Genomic DNA, 23515 nt, shown 5'->3' with positions numbered 1-23515 from the left:
ACGCATAAATTGTTTGGAAACTATTTTTTTTATAGTAAAGTACAGACAAGGGTTGAATATTATTCGCCCAAAGGAGCTACTTTTTGTATAATTGTCGTGACCGACACAAAACCTTTGTATGCTAAAGTATACAATAATAGCAATACAAATTGATGAAGTCAACTTATTGATATTATCTCAAATCACCAAGAGTTTATTTGCAGCACTGTGTATTACAAAATAAACAAATTTATAACATAATTTATGTGTTGTTACTTATTTTTTAAGTTTTATTCAACAGTTCAATAAATTCAACGAAAACTACTTAAAAAGATTCGTAAAAGCAAAAGTAAACAGTGCAATAGAAAAAATAATTTTCATTTTCACCTAATACTTAATTGGGCACTACTTATTTATATATGTACATACGTACATATATACAAATACAAATCATTTTTATGTGGTTAGAATATCATTAGATAGTGGGTACTCAAACATTATGTACATTATTTTTGAAAATGTTATTTCTACGAAAATTTAAACTTTTCTTGGAAAATTTATTTTTATTGAAGATCAAGTCCATTTGAAAATCTGAATCATATGTACATACATACATACATACATGTATCATAATTCTAAAATTTTCCTTCGGTTTAATTATTGCTATTGTCTTATTTTTTCTTCATCATTAGATATGTTGCTTACTAGTGCTGTGCCCGTTTATATTTCAAAGGGTGGTTTTGGAAAGGAATCGATAAATTAAACAAATTCGTTATAACTGGCAAAAGTTTTATTCTAGAAAATATGTACATACATATGTATCAGTGGCGTGTGGTGAAAATCTCCCTGTTTTGTTGCACACGTATGTAAGTAAGGCTGTACGACAGACAAATTTGCAAATTTCCAATGCAAGCAGTGCAAATTTCCACTGCACGCCACTGCCAAGTTGTATGTAATGCTAAGTATGTATGTAAAGGATTTTTTAAAGGTTTGTTTTTTGAATTGGTAAAACTTTTTTTAATGAAACCTAATTTGACAGTTGACAGCTGATATGTGCTTGTTTCGGTTATGCAAATTTATTTCGAAAATCGTAGTTCAGTTCGCGAAACTTACCATACGCTACGTCCATTTTACATATTATCATAGATGGTATGATTAAACACCTTTGGATTATTTTCTGTGAGGATATGTGAAGTCCCTAAATTACATCGACAAACCAGAGATGATGGAGGACTCGGAAGCCTATATTATATGTGTATATCCATATATATATATATATATATATATATATATATATATATATATATATATATATATATATATATATATATATATATATATATATATATATATATATATATATATATATATACATACACACACACACAATATGTATGCAGGTATCATTGTTGAAATACCATAGTCAAAGCTTTTATCATTTTAAAAATTTTTAAGACAAAACAGTGAAATGTTTGAAAGCCAACCGTCAAATGATCGGCAAACTTCCTGATTATATTATATGAAATAATGTCATATTTAAATATGTATATTATATATTATATATTCATTATTTATAAATGATAATATGTTTTCAAAAATATTATACCTATGTATGTATGTACATACAATATATGTACAATTTATTTCCGCTTCATTCATAAAGTAATTTATGTCAGCTTACATATTCGTATCATTTGTAACAATTCCTTCAACATCAAAATGACATGTTTTACATTTTTTTGGTTACATGTAAACATTCTAATAATTAGTAGTTTCGCTGACGAAATCGTTCACTCGTCGCCGAAATCTTTTGTAAGTTTTTTTCTGCACTAATTAATATATATTTACACATTTTTTTAGCGAATTAGAGTGTTTCAGGGGAAGTACTTCGTGAATATCAATAGCGTTGCGAACTGTAATTCTATAGAACCAATCCATAAAGGTCAATTTAACAATCACAAAATCGTCGTAGCAGAAAGCCGTGGTCGTCATCAAAATGTATCGTCAATTGTATATGTGCTGGAAGAATATGAATTGGCCAAAGTACATACCTATATACATATATTATATTTAGTACGATATGAATTAAAACTTAATAATTACATAAATATTTTGCACTTTTTCAGTTGTCTTTCAGTTTTTCGGTTTGGAAGAATGGCGACTACAGGCCAGTCATGAAGAGAGTCATTGAATATCCTTGCAAGGATGAATTTTTGCGCAAAATTTTCATAAAGAGTTTTAATGTTGACGAAAAATGTATGGTTAAAAAGGTAATAATTGTATTTTATGGATTCGAATAAATATATGTACATATGGATGTAAGTAATGTCGGCAAATTGAATTTTTAGGGTAATTATACAAGTTTTATGAGTGATTGCGACATATTTGCGCACAAAATGTTGGGAAATCACTGCTTTTACAGCAAAGTTATGACTAAACTCGAATATTTTTCTACGAAAGGATGTATTACGTGTATTCTTATATTGGCAGAATCAAAGCCCCTTCATACACTAAAACACAAGAAAAATATAAAATAATGATCGAATCTGTGTAATATTGTAATTTAGTTATGAGTTCTTGATAATTAAATAAATCCCGCTTAAAAAACTGACTTGCAAGTTATATTATTTATTTTTTTGATTATCAGAATGTGTGTTAAAATTATTGACAATCAGAGGAACAAACAGAAGCTCTCTGTGTTTTTGTTCATCGTGATTTCTTTTATAGCAGGAAAAATATTTAAAAAAAGTACCTTTCTTGAAATTTATACAATTTTTTTATTTAAATAAGGATGTTTTCTCCTAAGCTGACTATAATTAATTGTAACTCAAAACAATCCTAATTTTTAATTAAAAATATCACCTTAAACGATTTTTTAATCTTCGTAGGTATTTTTAAAATCATAAGAAGATTTTGAGGATTCCTCGTAATAGAACATTGTTTGGGCCTCAATTTAAATGGTCATTTTTTTTCAATAAATGGTCAGTAACTTTTGTGAAAAACTGTACTATTTAAATAAAAATTAACAGTCAGTATTGTGTTAAGTATTTTTTGACAAACAGACCGATATCAGTGACCGATAATATAAATTACAGATAATCTATTTACTGATCAAATCAAACGAAATTAGCGACCAAATAAATAGAGGTCATTTGTTAATTGGAGGTGTCAGCGTTGATTTTCCAGTCAAATATTCAGAAAGGGATGAAAATTGGATTTTGATAAATCTGAAGAAGGTCTAATATCTATAGTAGTGTTGTATAGGTCTTATATATGTATATATTACTAGTGGTTTTACCCGGCTTCGCTCGGCATTTGTAATATAAACCGCATAAACCTGGCAAAACATTCTAATAGTAAACATTAATTTCTTTTTTTATTAAATTTATTTGAATCAAAAAAATATAATATTTTTCAACGATAACGAGGTTGTTGTCATAGAAACTTTGATTTGTTTTCGATGCTCCCACCCAAACTTTAAAAAATCTATTTCGAAATTATGTATTAGATATTTGGTTATGGTTAACGTTAACGTTATGGTTATAAATAAATTATGGTTTATGCACAATGACCGATTGTTGTCGCATGTTTTGATGCGTTAAACCGCATTGAAAAGAGATTTACTATCTTGGAGAGGTTGCTACTGATAGTCCAGTCAAATTAGCGATCAACCTTGGAATGATAGGTAATAAGTGCCTCCTCCTGTTTATCCTGCTGCCAGTGCAGCTACGGTGAATGGTCGCTCCAAGCGAAGGAAGAGGAAGGGACGCAAGACTGGTGGAGCTACAAATCCTTCTATGGGTCCCTTCTATGGGAAATCCTTCTATGGGAATTTTCCCGCATCTTCATGCTGGAAAGACTGCCTGGATATCCCGCTGCCGAACCTTTATCTGCAGAGCATCTTTATCTTCATCGGCGTAACTTTAAGACAGGGATAGCAGTAAGTGGTAGTATCACTGCTGTCCAAATTTGTTTAGTGGCCAAGATTTAGAAAAAATGCAAAAAATATAATAATAAAGCTATGAGAGGTATTTTGAATGTGAGTAGATTTAAGAGTATTGGAAGTATGTTAGATGAATTACATAGGATGGATGAGTATTAGAATTAGTCTAAATATTAGTACATTGTCTTTTGTTTATAAGTTAGATCATAAGTTATTACCTAAGTATTTTGATGATTATATAATAAGGAATAGAGATAAACATAGGTTTTATACTCGAAATAAGGACAAACTAGTTGTAAGTAGAGTAAGAAAGAATAAGACGGCTGGGGGTGTTTTTCACAGGGGTGTGCTCATGTATAATGCCCTCCCTGAGTGCATCAGGTCTGCTAAAAACATGGATTCATTCCTGCGAGGTGCGAAGAGACACCTCTGTGAGGGACAGTACATATAAGTTAATTATAAATTTTAGAGTTAAGTATAATAATTAAGATGTATTTTTAAATTAGCTTGATAGCTAAAATATATATAAATAAATAAAGATTCATCAACATTCATGTGTGGAAGTTCTCTGTGGGCACTTCTTGCGATGCGGTCCTCACACACGTTCCAGCCATCTATGGAGGAGGTGATGACATTGTGGTTGTCCTCCTCAAAGCGCGAGGAACCTATGCTTCATTAAGGGCGCGATCACACAGCTGGGGAGCGGTATGCTGTACGCGGGATATTTTTTTTAGATAGTTTTAAACACACACAAAATGTAGGGTCATACCCGGTATGATACGCCGGATCTTACGGGATCGTGCGGGATCGGAGCGGTCTCGTTGAAATTCTATAGAATTGTTTATACTAACTTGACGGTGATATATACCAATTCGTCGAACCTCGGACGACGCTTCACAGTGATCGATAACGGTGTATCCCATATTTTTTTTGACATCTCCTCCCAAGCTTCATTGCGAATGTTTTGGTCCTTATATTTTACGGATCTGACGTCATAGACACATTCGTACTGTCGCACAACTTCTATTAATTTTTCTGACATTATGAACTGCGATGTACCGATATTATGAACTGCGATGATCGAGCTCAAAAGACGAACTGTTTGTGATGTTAAACACAAAACTGCAATTGCAGTCACCACTTTCTTGAGTATAAAAAGTATAAATAAAAAATACTTTGTTCTTGATATAAAATAAAGTAAAAATGGGCTCTCTTTAAACGAACATGTTATTGTATCGACATGTACATACATTCATACGGAAATGCATTCAGTATCAATTAGTTACAGTCCATATTGAGTGCACTATAGCGCTTTACGTAAAAAACATCTTTGTTCGTTTATCTGTTGATGGTATTAGGGATTTAAGTACGTATTTAGTTTTTGTACCAAAAAACTTGAGTCCATTATCTAGTCATTTCTGTTTATTTAGTAACAATTGGTTCCGGTAAACAATTAGTGTACTACATAAAACCCTTTATGCTGAATACATCTTTGTCCGTGATCGCAGAGTTTGTTTATGAAAGTATCGAATGAGTATTTAATTCTTAAACCTACCCGGAAATATTAGTCAATTGTTGTTATAAACCGGACACTTGTTTGTCTATTTTTGTTAATTGTTTACTAATTAAGTTTAAAACTGAATTATTAAACAATAAAAGCTTGAATCCTTTATGTAATTTGTATTTTCTATAATCTTATTATTCCGACAAGTTCTGCTATATTTTTTTGCAAATATGGGATACACCGTTTTCGATCACTGTCAAGCGTCGTCCGAGGGTCGACGAATTGGTATATATCACCGTCAAGTTAGTATAAACAATTCTATAGAATTTCAACGAGACCGCTCCGATCCCGCACGATCCCGTAAGATCCGGCGTATCATACCGGGTATGACCCTACATTTTGTGTGTGTTTAAAACTATCTAAAAAAAATATCCCGCGTACAGCATACCGCTCCCTCGCTGTGTGATCGTGCCCTTAAGGTCTCCGTTCCTGCTTTGGGTGGCTGGCCCGTTGTGTACTGCAAATTCAGGAACTGGGGAACATCAGTAGGAATTCTAAATCTTCCACTAACATCGCTCCGTCTGCCACGCAAGCTGCCACTCAAGCCACTCTTGCTACCACCCAAGCTATTACTTCTATGTCTGCTACTGATGTTGTTTCGTCGGTAGTCATGCGCCCTAATGTCACGTTCGCGGAGGCATGTTCTGGAGTTGCTAGTTGCTTGACGCTTTCCATTAACACTTCTACAACTGTTGGCGATTCGACTGTTACAACGGTCGCTGTGGCGTCGATCCTGGCTTCTTCTCCTGCATCTTCAAGTTCAAGTGCATCTCTTGCTACAGACACTATCGCTTCATCTGGTCCTCATCGTTGTGATGCTGCTGAGGCAGTGTTGGCTTCTTCTTCCCCTTCCGCTTTATCTCCGCTGGCTAGTCTTCCGATTTCGAAACAGTCATTTCCTGCACCCAAGAGACTCACACGCCAGACTGGCAGATCGAAAGCTACACATACATATATTACCAAAACGTACGTGGTCTCAGGGCCAAGGTGGCCGCGTTTAATACGGCAATGTATAGTGTTTGTGACGATATGGTGGCCCTGACCGAAACATGGTTAACGCTATCGTTTTTTAATTCCGAATTGTTTGACTCTTCATGGTTCATCGTCGGGACAGAAAGGGACGACGTGGTGGGGGAGTTTTATTTGCTTCTCGTGTCTGTTTGCGGTCTGTCAGGATGAAGATATTTGAAACTCCTTCTGATGATGACTTATGGGTGAGAGTCGATTTTGGATTTTTGAGACTGTTTATTTGTGTTGTTTACATTCCGCCGGCTGCGAATGAGGATGTATATGACTTATTGTTTTCGAATATGATGCATGTACGTGATTTTATGAATGAGCGTGACATTCTGTTATTAATGGGTGGTTCTAATATCTATATCCGCAATAAATTAAATTTTGTTCTTTCTTATTGCGACTTAGTGCAGGTTAGTTCACCCATTAGTCCAAGTATGCTCGATATTATGTTTTTGAATGAATCTAATGTGTCAGCAACGATGATCCAATGCCCAAAAGGAACTGCGATCATCCCTGAGGACCTATGTATATCATGATGCATTGCATATTGAGCTTCTGTTTTTATCTTCTGTGAGTACTGCTTCGGCTTGTTCATCTGTTGGGGTTTCTTCACTGCGATGGAATTTTGCTCGTGTTGATTCTGAATTGGTTTATAATGAGGTTCGTTCAATTGACTGGCGCCAAATGTACCTCATGAATACTGTTGATGCAGTTGAATTTTTGTATAAAACACTTTATAATATATTTGACCGTTATGTTCCTCGGTTTATCAGTTATCCTAATTCAGAACAACATCCTCGGGTATTTCCACCGTGGTTTGGGTCCAAACATATAGGAGATGTACGTGCAAAATGGCTGTCTCATAGAAGATAGAAGCGTAGCCAATCATTTCGTGACTATGAGAAATTCCGAATTCTTAGGAAGATCGTGAAACGTGGTGTGAGTGAGTGATATACTGTCTATCTCAAAGAGATGGAGAGTACTATCGCGAGTAATCCTCACCACTTTTTCAGATTTATTAAGAGTAAGGAAGGTTTGATCAGAGTATATCATCCCTTGATGCTAACTTAGCTTCTCAAATTGGTACTGAAGGTGTCGGTATAGTCGGTATAGCGGGTCTCGCTCGGAGATGTTAGGATAGCAATCTTGAAGCTGAAGGGGTCTGTTGGGCCTGACGGTATGCCCCCTGACGTATTAAAGGTAAGCTGTAATTTTTAGCCTTATTCTTGGTTCTGGTAATTATCCTGAAAAATGTAAATTATCTAGAGTCATTCCTATTCATAAAAGTGGCTCTAAAAATGAGGTTGAAAATTACAGACCTATTGCTATCATCTCGGCTGTTCCCAAAATTTTTGAAAATATCCTTCACCGTTTGATTCTTTGGCAGTTCAAAAGATGGTTGTGTGATGAGCAACATGGTTTTTCACCATGTCGTTCCACTGCCACTAATCTTGCCTGCTTTTCATATTATACCATGTCTACAGTTGACGGTGGTCAACAAATTGATGTTGCCTACTTTGACTTTCGTAAAGCCTTTGATATTGTCAATAATGACGCTCTTATGATCAGTTTAGCTGAAGTGGGCTTTTCTCCACGTCTTTTTAAACTCTTTGCTTCTTATCTTAGTGATAGGAATCAATTTGTTAGATATGGTATTTCTTGAATCTCCTTCATTTTTTACGCGATCTGGTATAAGTCAGGGGCCCAATTTAGGCCCCTTGCTATTTACAATAGTTATTAATAACCTCCCTAGAGTATTACGCAATGCTTCATGAATCTTATTTGCAGACGACGTTAAATTATTCTTTGCTGTTAAGGATGAGAGGCAAGCGTCTCTCAATAATTTTTATTATTTTTAATTACATATGTACATATGCAGCATTGTTGAAAGACCATAGTCGAAACATTTATCATTGTTAAATATACAATTTATTTATTATATTCATTATTTACAAATGATAATATTATTATAAAAATATTATGCCTACATACAATATACAATTCATTTCCGCTTCAATCATAAAGTAATTGGTGTTAGCTTATATATTCGTGGCATTCGTAACAATTCCTTCAACATCAAAATGACATGTTTTACATTTTTGTGGTTACATGTAAACATTTTAATAATTAGTAGTTTCGCCGACGAAATCCTTCACTCGTCGCCTAAAACTTTTGTAAGCTTTTTTCTGTATTAATTAATATATATTTACACATTTTTTTTAGCGAACTAGAGTGTTTCAGGGGAAGTATTTCGTGAATATCAATAGCATTGCGAACTGTAATACTACAGAACCAATCCTTAAAGGTCAATTTAACAATCACGAAATCGTCGTAGCAGAAAGCCGTGGTCGTCATCAAAATATAACGTCAATTGTATATGTGCAGGAAGAATATGAATTGACCAAAGTACATACCTATATACATATATTATATTTAGTACGATATGAATTAAATCTTAATAATTACATAAATATTTTGCACTTTTTCAGTTGTCTTTCAGTTTTTCGGTTTGGAAGAATGGCGACTACAGGCCAGTCATGAAGAGAGTCATTGAATATCCTTGCAAGGATGAATTTTTGCGCAAATTTTTCGTTAAGAGTTTTAATGTTGACGAAAAATGTATGGCTAAAAAGGTAATAATTTTATGTATTCGAATCAATATACATATGTATGTAAATAATGTCGGCAAATTGAATTTTTAGGGTAATTATACAAGTTTGATTAGTAATTGCGACACGTTTGCGCACAAAGTATTTGGAAATCACTGCTTTTACACCAAAGTTTTGACTAAACTTGAATATTTTTCAACGAAAGGATGTATTATGTGTATTCTTTTAACGGCAGAATCAAAGCCCCTTCATACACTAAAAAACAAGAAAAATAAACAAAAACAATGATCGAATCTGTGTAATATTGTTATTGAGTTATGAGTTTTTGAAAATGAAATAAAATCCGCTTAAAAAACTGACTTGCAAGTTATATTATTTATTTTTTTGATTATCAGAATGTGTGTTAGAATTATTGATGGTCAGGAACAAACAGAGGCTCACTGTGTTCTTAAAAGTTCTTCGTGATTTCTTTTGAAGCAGGAAAAAATATTAGAATTAACACTTTGAGTGAACTTAAAATATATATGATAGATAATGAGAACCTATAAAGCAAATTAAGTGGAGGTGTCAGCGTTAATTTTCCACTCAAATATACAGAAAGGGATAAAAATTGGAATTTGATCAATCTGAAGAAGGTCTAATATCTATAGTAGTGTTGTATAGGTCTTATATATGTATATAGTACTAGTGGTTTTACCCGGCTTCGCTTGGTATTTGTAATATAAACCGCTTAAACATGTCTAATCTAATAGGAAACATTTTATTAAATTTGTTTGAATAGTTTTATTTTATATAAATTTATTTGAATAGTTTTTTTTATTAAATTGACTGTCACGAACAAACACACATATATGTATACTAAGTCTCTTTCGAAATTATATGTATACCAGAATCCGGCGGCCCCTCTGGCCTTCGCCCTTGGCGCCGTCGCCCCCGGCGCCCCCCGGAGCCTTCGCCCCCACAGCCTTTTCACTCGGAGACTTTGCCTCTGGCGTCTTCACCCCCTAGGGCTTCGCCCCCGTGCCTTCGACCCCGGAGACTTCAAATCCTGTGAATCGAAAAAAATTGAACCGGCGCCTGTGAATCGAAAAAAAAATCGAATGTGTTGTCTACGAACCAACGAACGAAGGTTACCTATATACATGCATATATGCAAAGTCTCTTTCGAAATTACATATTAAATAGTAAGAGTGGATTCAGGATCCAAATGAAAGGCCAAAGTCGCTTCACAGCATTTATTCAACGATTCAGGAGGTCCACACGAGATCACCGCTCACTCTAGAATACTTGATCTACCGTGTGTATCTCCTTATAAATGACAAGTTGCCCACCATAGCATCCCCGATCCGTTGGCGTGTCTATTTTGTAGGCACGTAGGTCTACCCACAATTGCCCGATCTATGAGAACTCACTTACTGAATCCCGATAGCCTAATCCGAGGTCTCTATTGTTCACCCACGAATACACTCAGACAGTGGATATGTTCCCATGTTCCATGTTCCCACGTTACAAATAGCTTTCAATGGAAATTTGGCAAATGAAAAATAATCTACTGAAAAATAACTTTTGGAGTACTCTTGAACAAGCTATGAAATGTTCCAGGAAACCATTTTTATTTGAAAAAAGCTTTGCACAAAAGTTTTTTTTTATTATTTACTAGTGTTCCGTTTTTACATATATTATATTATCAACAAAATATATGTATGTGGAAACCTTTGAGATTATTAATGAATATCATTATATTTTTTTAAACGTGTATTTAGAGTAAATCTGATAAACTAGTAAAACTAAAAATACTATTATTGTGATGTCAGTTGACCGGATTCAAGGAAATTACGTCCAAATACGATATTACAATAGGAATAAAAATAGATTTTTAATAACTTTATAATTAACTTCCGTCGGCTTTATAATGAATCTTTGTACACACTGTTTATTTAACCGACACACCCACCATTTCAATTTATCCGAATCCGTGCAAACAATATACACGTCATTGTAAAATGTCTACTTGTTTGATTTTGTGGCTATTTTGTAATATTTTGATCGTTATCATTGCAGACGAAATTGTACACTTAGCGCCGAAAGGATTTGTAGGTTTTTTTTGTGCGAAACTTTAAGTCAATTTTATCAGAATCAATTTTTAATTGCTTTTAAATTTTATATAGGGAAAGTATTTCGTATCGATTGTGAACATAGAGAAGTGCAATACGACTAGACCAATTGCTAAAGCCCTTTTCAACACTTACACCTTTCAGGTGGTAAATGAAAATCAACGCCAAATGGTCGCATCTACTTTACTGGTTGTTGAAGATTTTCAACTGACTGAAGTAATTTATCTCATTTCATCGGAAGAATGGAAATTTTGTATTCGATTTACATTTACTCATTTTAAATTTTAGATTTTCTATGAGGCCTCGGTGTGGAAAAACGGTGCGTACAGGCAAATGATGAGCAAAGTTGTTGCAAATCCTTGTAATGATGAGTATTTGCAAAAATTGATCAGTATGGTTGCAAAAGTTCATAAGAATTGCACGATAAAAATGGTAATTAAAATATTGCACATATATTTTAATAATAATAAAATTAAATATATGTAATGTTGTGTATTTTTTTAGAGTAATTATAGTTCAATTGTTAAAGACCCAAATGCAATAGCTCACAAATTGTTTGGTAATACTTTTTTCTACACCAAATTGAGGGTTAAAATTGAATTTAATTCAAACAAAGGGGCTACGTTTTGCATGCAAGCCGTCACAGAAACAATGCCTCTTCATGTAAATAGAAAAAATAATAAAAAACAGTAAAATATTACCGGAGTGAAACTTTCTGTGTGATGTATTGATATTTTTCGAAAAATTTAATTTTTTATTAGTCAAGTAAGCATATTTTATTTTGTAACAAATAGCATAATAATGAGTACTCATTGTGTTGTTTTTTTTAATTATATTTAATATGCCTATTTATGTTTGAAATTATAGATTATAATATGATACCTTTATAAGAGACTTTATCTGTATTAATTTTATGGTTTTATTTATATTATTAAATATTACAAAAGGCGGAATGGTTATCATTATTATTTTTAAGTTATACATACATATATTGATAAACTAACTAATATTTTTACTTTATCTTCATATGTATGTACGTAGTAACAATATATGTGATCATGAGAAAATTCGAACTCGAGATTTTGACCGATTCGCTCTCAGAATCGATCACTAAACACGTTTTCATGATCTAGTAAAACATGTTCGTGTGTCCTTGTATTTTGAGGATTTTTTGAACACCGTTCGTCCTATATAACTGAAATTTAGTTTCGGATACTGAAATTTTTATCGATACCACGTTAATATTTTCAAAATTTTAAATTGGCCGGAATTGGCACCTCTACTTATAGGTCTCCTCTTTTTAAGTTTTTGAATTCAATTATCTCCCAAACCGCTAACCAAATCAGACTGAAAGTTATTTACATGTAATAAAAATTATACATTTTATACCCTAATATTTTTTAAATTTTTATACCTGAACCGGAAGTAGTACTTTTACCCTACTTTTTGGTTTATTGAACTAAAATTTAATGTATTTTTTATTGGAAAGTCACCAGTAATTTTAAATATTATTAATATTATTATTTTTTCAATAGAATGAACTATCCTCTTTTAGTGGTGCGAATCATGATATAAAATACGTCTTTATAAGATAAGTACTAAGCTTCTAATTACGGTTCAAAATAAAAATACAAATCTAAAACATGAACTGAATACTTTGCCGATTTCCAAGGACTGGCAAATTTGTTTAGAGAAGAGATTACAAGAATTAAATTTTCAAAAAGATTCAAATTGTCAAAAGTTAAAAATGATAAAGTCAATTAATTGTTTTCAAAAAAAAAAGTGAAATCACCGAACGAAAATTGAGCCAAGCCCCTAAACGCATAGTTACATTATAATTAGCCTAAATTATTTAGTTCCGTCGGCCGATTGATTGCACGCATTTCCTTCAATTTATCCGAATCCGTGCAAATAATCTACACGTTATTATAAAATGTCGTTTGATTATATGGCGTATTTGCAATCTTTTCATGTGTGTAATATTTGCAGGTGAAATTGTACACTCAGCGCCAAAGGGATTGGTAAGTTTACGATTCGAAATTTCAACCCTAAAAAACCCATTCTTAATTGCTGTTCAATTTTACACAGGGAAAGTATTTTCTATGGCTTGTGAAAATACAAAAGTGTAATTCGACTCACTTTTTAGCACCTACACCTTGCAGTTGATGAAAAATGAGAATCAACGTCAAAATGTTGTCATGACTTTAACAGCTGCCGAGGACTTTCAACTGACTGAAGTAAGCTTTCAAGTAGGAAAGTGAAAATTTTGACATTTCACTTATTATATTATTTAACTAAATTTCAGGCTTCCTATACCGCTTCAGTGTGGAAAAACGGTGCTTACAGGCATATGATAAGCAAAGTCGTTGCAAATCTTTGTATTGATCAAAAATTGATCAGTTTGGTTGCAAAAGTTGATGAAAAATGCTTAATAAAAACGGTAATTAAAAATATATTAGTGAATGTTACGCTATGCTGATTCAAATTCTATGGAAATTCTGGACCAATGTAATGTGTAAAATTCAAAGAGTAGGGAATAAAGTTTGTAGAGAATTGCGAGTTTGTAGTGAAATCTGAGTTTGTGAGAAATAACGTTTATGGGGAATGACAGACCTGTTCGGATTACCGCAGGTTAGAACATTCGTCTACCTGCTTTTAAAATAAGAAACATGCGGAGGACTTTCTAATATAAAAATAAGGAATTATTTAAAATAAGGAACATGCGGTGGAAATTCTGTAAAACGACTTTGGCCAATCATTTGGATCCCCAAACTCACCTCTATACCTTAGATAAATTTTGGTAGGAATCAAAAGTTTTTGAAGTTTTTTTTTCAATTTTCAAAACTGGGCAATGCCGGGCAAGTGTATTCATCCGCCATGTAGTTAATCATATATGTATATTTTAGAAAAAGTCGGATCCTTATGAGTGTTTTCTTTTCTTCTTTACTTTCATCATAGCAATGATTTTTTTCATCGGGTAATGCCAGCTGGTAGTACGTTTCATATTGTACCGTTTTTATTAATATTCTTAACTTTATGAATAGTTGTAATCATTTCGATTTTAAATTTAGGTTACAATTTAGTAACTGACCAAATAAATATTTTTCAAAAATTAGATTTCGTGCGTTTTCAGGGTAACTACAGTTCTGTCATAAAATATCCAGATGCAATAACTCACAAACTACTTGGGAATATTTTTTTCTGCGTCAAATTACGGACTAAAATTGAACTGAATTCAAATAAAGGAGTTATAAATTGTATTTTTTGATTTTTAAATGCTTTTTATTATTACGAAATTATGTTCACAATACATCTTATATTTATTTTAATAGCTACTGATCTACTGATCATTTTCTATTTTATAATTTAATTTAATTTGGTTAGTAATCATAGTATTATATTATTCTAATGTTAATGTACAGCATAATAGGAAAAAGAGCTCAAAAACCTATTTACAATCCTTATAAATGTTCATAATACATCTAATACATAATATTAATTAAAGACTCTCTAAAGTCGATGACCTAAAGCAGATTGTGTTTAGGTAATCTGTGATTATACCTGAAGGGTATAGACATTTTATTGTAATCACCGAGACTCTTCACAAACATCGTATACAATACGATCAATATATTTAACTTATTTATATTGAGTACATAGATTCTCCATAACATAATATATATGTATGTATGTATATATATATATATATATATATATATATATATATATATATATATATATATATATATATATATATATATATATATTTAATTTATAATATTTCATCAATTTATTCATTTTATTAAATATTATAAATGGCCTTGAGATTTATTTATAACCTTATTTTTTATATTATATATCCAATATTATACTTTAAAAAAATATTAAAAAATACATAAGTCGGTTTTACATAAATTAGATGCGATAGATTAAAACTGATTAAAGATTGAGTATGAAATTTTGGGAGAAAAAATTTCTCAATACGAACAAACCGGCAAATTATATGTAGATACATTATATTGCATTCATAAGTATATTACATATGATAATGGCTGTATTATTATATTTTTTTAATTTCATAATTAACTTCCGCTGATAAATCTACTGTTAAACGTAGTCCTTCTCAATATATCCGAACCTATGCAAATTATTCACATACAAACATACATACATGACGTTATTGTAAAATGTCTACTTATTTGATTTTATGGCTAAGTTGCAATCTTTTGAACGTTGTGATATTTGCAGACGAAATTGTACACTCTGCGCCGAAAGGATTTGTAAGTTTATGGTGAAAATTTTAACTAATTGAACTGTATTCTCAATTAATTTTTCATTTCATACAGGGAAAGTATTCCTTGTCAATTTTGAAATTGGAGAAATGTAATACGACGAGACCCATCGCTAAAACCATTTTCAACAAATACGACTTTCGGTTGATTGAAAATGAGAATCATCGCCAAGATATCTCGTTGATTTTTGAAGTCGTTGAGGACTTTCAACTGATTGAAGTATTTTTGTTTTGTGTTATCCATCAATATTTCATAGAGAGGGTTGAAATGTATATATATATTTTTTTAATTTCAGATTGCCTATAATGCTTCAGTGTGGAAAAACGGTGCTTACAGGCCGATGATAAGAAAAGTCCTGCCAAAACCATGTAACAATGGGCCTTTTTACAAACTTCTCAAAGTGTTTGCAAATCCTGATAGCAATTGCTTTATAAAAATGGCAATTACAATATTTAATACGTGAAAAATAATAAAAAAATGTGGTGGAAGATTAAATTTCGTACTTTTTCAGGGTAACCACACTTCCATCATAAGAGACCCAAATGCATTGGCTCACGTTTTTTTTGGTAATAATATTTTTTACACCAAATTACTGATTAAAATTGAGCATATTTCAAATAAAGGAGTTACAATTTGTTTAAAATGCATCACAGAAATAAAGCCTCTGGATATGAAAGGGAAAAATTATCAATGATAAATGATATATAATAAATTATGTAATCGGAAAAAAATAGCTAATTGTTATATCATTTCATAATAAAGATAAATTCACATCTCATAAAAAATAAAATTACATAAATATATATGTAAATTTGAATAAATTTCTATGTTATTCTATTTTATTTTTATTTTTATTTAATTTATATGTATGTATGTATATACATATGTAGGGCATTGTTCATATTCACTATACCGTTCGTGAAGCAGTTTTAGTTTAATAAATTTTATTGTTAGAAAATTTATGTGGTAACCATTTGGTGCAATAAGTTTGATTTCCAACTCAATTTATTTAAAAAATATCATTTGTATATAAATTTTCAGTGTAGTTATCCACAAAACTACTAATAACACTGAGCAACAATAAAAATAACGGAGCTGAGACTTTTCAATCTTAGCTAAATTTGAGTCATTGAATTCGGAATATGACAATGATTTTTGTGTAAAATGTGACAGCAAAAAATACATTTTTGAATTTTAAAATTTGCTACATAATTAATTATCTGTACGTATTTTAAATTGATGAAAATTACAATCAATAGAAAAAATACCTTAATTTCGATTTCAATACTTATTTTTGACATCCTAGATTATGAGATAAAAACTGCAAAACCAAAAATCTGTAAAAATTGTGCATTTTTTTAACACTCATATCTCGAAACGAAAAAAATTCGGATGTCACATTTTTTACGCACGTTTTTTACACAATTATTTAAAAATAATTTACATGAGATTCGATGATGAAAATTAGACGGGATGTTAATCCGTCAATTTATCTAGCATGTGTAGAATTTCTATTACATGTAAAAAGTTTTCAGTCTGATCTGTTGAGCGGTTTGGGAGATAATTGAATTCAAAAACCTACAAAAAAAGAAAACACATATAAAGGCAGGTACCATTTCCGATCAACTTAAAAATTTGAAAAAAATTAACGTCGTATCGATAAGAATTTCAGTAACCGATTCTAAGTTTAATTTTGATAAGAAGAACAGTGTTCAAAATATCCCCAAAATACCCAGACACACATACTAACAGACAAACTCACATATTTTCTAGATCATGAAAACGTAATCAGTGATCGGTTCTGGGTTCGAATCAGTTTCTCGAGTTTGAATTTTCAAATTCAAAAAACTTCATCTATTGTTACATACTAAGTACATATGTCGATAAAGTAATTATTTTCGATACACACTGTTGTTGCAAAAAACTGTTTTACGTTTAAAAAAACTGTTGATTCAGTAATATTATACACATATTCACTACATTGGAAATTATTGATTACACTGAGCAACAAAAAATCACGTTTTTGAGTTACCAGAGCGGAGAACTGAACGACAGTTCTCTAACACAATTATCGCTCGAGTTAGTACGTTTAGATAAAAAAAAAATTGAAATAGAAAACCAATCCTTATGAATGTGGTGAAATAAAAAAACTGGTCAAATAAACGCAACATAACACGGAGAAAAAATCCGTAAAAAAAAATATATTTTTGACTTTTAAAATTCGCTAGACAATTAATTATAAGTATTTTAAAACAATAAAAAACACAATCAATAGAAAAAACATCTGACTATTGATTGCAATATTCACTTTGAGCATAATAATACTACATTTTGAGTTAAAAACCGCAAAAGCCAAAAAACTGTAAAAATCGCGCATTTTTTTAAAAGCTCATATCTCGTAAACGATCACTAACCAACGAAAATCATTATCATATTTGAATTTAGTGGGTCAAACTTAGTAAAGATTGGTTAGTCTCCGTTCTGGTTTTTATTTTTCGTTGCTCAGTGTTATCAAACATGGTATGAAAATGCGTTTAAACTTGAATGGAACAACGTTTTATTAAATGGACATTATATAATTCAAAATTATAAACCGGAAAAATAAATTGTCTATGCATGGATAAGTTTTCTACTTTATCTATTTTTTAATTAAAATTAAATTATTTTCGAAACTAGTACAACATTATGCAAAACATAATAAGCATTTTCGAATTGTACATATGTATGTACGTAAGAAATGATGGATCGATGGGTATTTTTGTTCGAGATTTTCTTGGGAATTCTCATTTCAAGTCGATCCAGTCATGCTGCGAAAAAAAGCAATGACAGTGTGCGGAACGGATTTGTAAGAGTTCAGAAAATTATTAATTAATTTAAATTAAGTGTCAGAGGGTTGGTTGATTTTAACTTTATTTAAATTACAGGGACATTACGCGATCACTATTCAGAGTCTATCAAAAGGTAATATTACAGGCCCAATTCATGAAAGTGTATTCAATACGACTATAATGGAGATATTGCGGACTCGAGAAAATCGGGAGAAAGTATTATGGAGTATAATCATGGATAATGATGTCGAAATAATAAAGGTTAGTAGGTTAAAATTATCCTAAGATCTTACTAATTGAAATACAATTTGTCAAATTAGTTATCAACTAATAACTTGAGTATTGTTCAGTTATTAAATTAAATGGCTAGTAAATGTATACGAATTTGATCTTCTTGAGCAAGTAACGAGACGCCTTTTAAGCAATGAGGATTCAAATTCATATTCAAATAGATTCCTCCATGTTTCCATTATTGTCTGTTGACAAGTTCCATTTATCTGATTTACGCTACGGTTTTGGTAAAATTAAAAATATTAAATCTTTTGGACCAGATTTTATTCCAGATTTCATTTTAAAGGGTAGTGAGCCTGGACTCTCGTCTCCATTGATTTTTATTTTTAATCTAATGCTGAAGACTTCAGTTTTTCCTGTATCGTGGAAGTGTTCGAAAGTAACTCCGATCCATAAAAAAGGTGATAAGTATTCCATTAGAAACTATCGCCCGGTTGCTATAATATCCTCTTCTGCAAAACTTTTTGAAATTATACTTCATAGGTATATTTTCAATCATTGCCAGAGTATGATTATTGATCAGCAACATGGATTTCGTCCACAACGTTCAACGACCACAAATTTGTTGTCATTTTCTGGTTTTGTAACAGGTTCCTTGGATGCTAATATTCAAACAGATACTGTTTACACGGATTTCGAAAAGGCTTTCGACAAAGTAAATCACTCCATCCTTATCAATAAACTAATTGGTTATGGTTTCTCATATGGTCTCTCTCAGTTATTCACAAATTATCTCAAGGATCGACGTCAGTTTGTAAAATATGGAATTTATTCTTCTGTTGAATACCCAACCTGCTCTGGTGTTCCACAGGGTTCTAATCTTGGCCCCTTACTATTCATTTTATTTGTTAATGATATTAGGGAAATATTCCACAACTGCAACTTCTTATTATATGCAGATGATCTAAAACTTTTTAGGTGCGTTGAATCTTCTTCCGATGCTCTACTGCTACAGAGCGATTTAGATTCACTCGTTATTTGGTCACACTCAAATTGTCTTCCGATAAGCGTTGAAAAGTGTCACATTGTCTCTTTTTCCAGATCTCGATCATCAATTGAATTTGGTTACAATATTGATGGCTCTATTCTTGCCCGTCACACACATATCAAGGATTTGGGAATTACTTTTTCAAATATCTGGAATTTTAATTCTCATATCCAAGATGTGTGCAATAGGGCTACAAAAACTTTAGGCTTCGTCATCAGAAACTCACGCGCCTTTAATAGCACCAGAGTGACGCGTTTACTGTATACTACATTGGTGCGCAGTTTGCTTGAATCTGGTTCGGCCATATGGAGTCCTAATCATTTAAGGTACACGCTAATGTTAGAGAGGGTGCAAAGAAAATTTCTTCGCTATCTCTACATGAGAGAGTTTGGGCGCTATCCCTACTTATTTCCTAGTAAGTTTGTCATGGGCTCCTTGGGCTTTGACTCCTTAGCTTCACGTAGAAACAATCATCTTGGTAAGCTTTTTCTAAAAATTCTAAGGGGTGAATATCATCTTCCTGAAGTTCTGTGTAATCTTAAACTTAGAGTACCTGAGAAACTGAGAGAATCTCGCTCCAGAACTCTATTCCTACCTATTCGGGCCAGGACTAATGTGCTTGATGACTCACCCCTTTCAAGAGCCATTCGACTATTTAACCTGCTTTCTGGGAGCCTTGATGTTTTTACTTCATCATACAGTTCTGTCAGGCAGCATATTTTAAATGACTTCTAGCTACATACATATTTACACATGTTGTTTTCATTTTGTAATGTTATTATTTAGCATAATGTGTATGTATGTTGGTTTTATCTATATTTATATATGTATGCTATTTTTTATTTATATATATATATATATGTATATATATATATATGAGTAATTTATCTTTATTTATGTGTATTGATGTGTTTATGTGTATATGCATGTATAATGTTTGTATGTTTATGGATGTATGTAATGTATGTGTATATGTATATGTATATGTGTATGTATGTATATGTATGTATATATGTGTGGGTATATATATATATATATATATGTGTATGTATATGTATATATATATGTATATGTATATATATATATATATATATATATATGTATATGTATATGTATGTGTATATATGTATGTATATGTATATATGTATATATATGTGTGTATGTATATGTATATATGTATATGTATGTGTGTATGTATATATATATATGTAGGTGTGTATGTATGTATATGTATATATGTGTATTTTTATATTTATGAATGTATGTATCTGTATTTGTGTATACGTGTAAGAATTTGTGTATATATGGATGGTATACATATATGTTTATATAATTGTCTTTGGCCAGGAAGGTGCATTGGGTTTACCTGTTAGGCCTTCTTGGTGTAAATTAAATGAAAAAATAAAATAAAATAAAAAATAAATAAAATAAATCACATTTTCAGGGTACTGTTTTGATTGAATCATGGAAAAACAACAATTACAATGTGATTTTATATAAAAATTCTGAAAATCCTTGTTTGGATAAATCGATGAGTTTTTTTCTACTGCATAAAAAGATTACAAGCAACAACAAATGTTTTTACGAAAAGGTAATTTTTATATTAAATCCAGTCCAAATTGTAATGAAAATATATATTTTTTAATTAATTTATAATTTTCAGGGTAATTACTCATCAGTTTATGATCCTAATGCCGTTGCACATAAAATAATCGGAAATAAATTTTTTTATGGAAAAGTGAGGAGTTTTGTGCAATTTTTTTCAGAGAGAACTCTCACTAGTGTTTGCATTGAAGTTTTAATAATTCCTGTACAACAAAAACAAATAATTAAGAAAAAAAAACTTGGGATAAACGTCTAGATATCATTTATTTAATTTTGATTAAATAAAAATTAAATTTAACCACAAAACTCTTTTCTCAATAAATTGGATGTGAATACTGTGTTATTTATTTTTATTTAAATTATTTATCACGTGCTTTTAATATAAGCAAACTTACTTTAGAGTGTTTAAAAATAAAGACATACATATAATTGAGCTCAGTATCTCTTTTACAATCGACTATATGTACATACATATATACTAAGAAATTTATAAAGTCTTATCTCAAACAAATCTGGCTATTCCAGGAAATATTTTTATCTATTTTTCTATATATACAAGTGTATTATATTTGCAATATATATATATATACATACTTTTATTATTTTTAAAATTTTTAAGACAAAAACAGTGAAATGTTTGAAAACCAACCGTCAAATGATCGGCAAACTTGGTTATATTATATGAAATAATATCATATTTAAATAGGTATATTATATATTCATTATTTATAAATCATAATATTTTTACAAAATTATTATACCTATGTACATACAATATACAATTTATTTCCGCTTCATTCATAAAGTAATTGGTGATAGCTTATATATTCGTGTCATTCGTAACAATTCCTTCAACATCAAAATGACATGTTTTACATTTTTGTGGTTACAAGTAAACATTTTAATAATTAGTAGTTTCGCTGACGAAATCGAAATCGAAATCGAATTCGTCGCCTAAAACTTTTGTAAGTTTTTTTCTGTATTAATTAATATATATGTATTTACACATTTTTTTAGCGAATTAGAGTGTTTCAGGGCAAGTACTTCATGAATATCAATAGCATTGCGAACTGTAATTCTACAGAACCAATCCATAAAGGTCAATTTAACAAACACGAAGTCGTCGTAACAGAAAGCCGTGGTCGTCATCAAAATATATCGTCAATTGTATATGTGCTGGAAGAATATAAATTGGCCAAAGTACATACCTACATATATACATATATTATATTTAGTACGATATGAATAAAAACTTAATAATTACATAAATATTTTGCACTTTTTCAGTTGTCTTTTAGTTTTTCGGTTTGGAAGAATGGCGACTACAGGCCAGTCATGAAGAGAGTCATTGAATATCCTTGCAAGGATGAACTTTTGCGCAAAATTTTCTTAAAGAGTTTCAATGTTGACGAAAAATGTATGACTAAAAAGGTAATAATTTTATTTTATGGATTCGAATCAATTTACATATGTATGTATATATGTAATGTCGGCAAATTGAATTTTTAGGGTAATTATACAACTTTGATTAGTGATTGCGATACATCTGCGCACAAAGTATTTGGAAATCACTGCTTTTACAGCAAAGTTTTGACTAAATTCGAATATTTTTCAACGAAAGGATGTATTACATGTATTCTTGTAATGGCAGAATCAAAGCCCCTTCATACACTAAAAAACAAGAACAATAAACAAAAACAATGATCGAATCTGTGTAATATTGTTATTGAGTTATGAGTTCTTGAAAATGAAATAAAATCCGCTTAAAAAACTGACTTGCAAGTTATTGCATTTATTTTTTTGATTATCAGAATGTGTGCTAGAATTATCGACAATCAGAGGAATAAACAAGGGCTCTCTGTGTTTTAAGTACCTCCTTATAAAGGACAGGTCGCTCAGGGCATCTTCGTCGTCCGGTAACTTCTCTATTGTTTAGGCATGTACCCGGATATGCATTCCCACGATATTCAGACCCACGCTATTGCTGTCAGTTCTGAGAACTCCACGGGAATGCGACCGAGTGCCGTTACCGCCACTAAGTGCATTCGGGGGTCTCTCATTGTTAGCCGACTTGCACTTAAGCCTGGAGATAATCCTTGAAACCAATTATAACGGCGGCTCCTTTTAGCATACGCTACAATATGTTCAAAGAAAGCCAAAAAAAAAGTGTAAAAATATGAAAATATTCATCAACACATCTTCAATACTCAAAGATTTTTGTTTGATTTCATGATTTTTATGAAGAAATTATTAAATTTAAATTTATAAATGGATTATTTTATTTT

The sequence above is a fragment of the Arctopsyche grandis genome, chromosome 8, assembly GCF_051622035.1.
Source record: "Arctopsyche grandis isolate Sample6627 chromosome 8, ASM5162203v2, whole genome shotgun sequence".
Taxonomy (NCBI): Eukaryota; Metazoa; Arthropoda; class Insecta; order Trichoptera; family Hydropsychidae; genus Arctopsyche; species Arctopsyche grandis.
Note: the sequence above shows the minus strand (reverse complement) of the source record.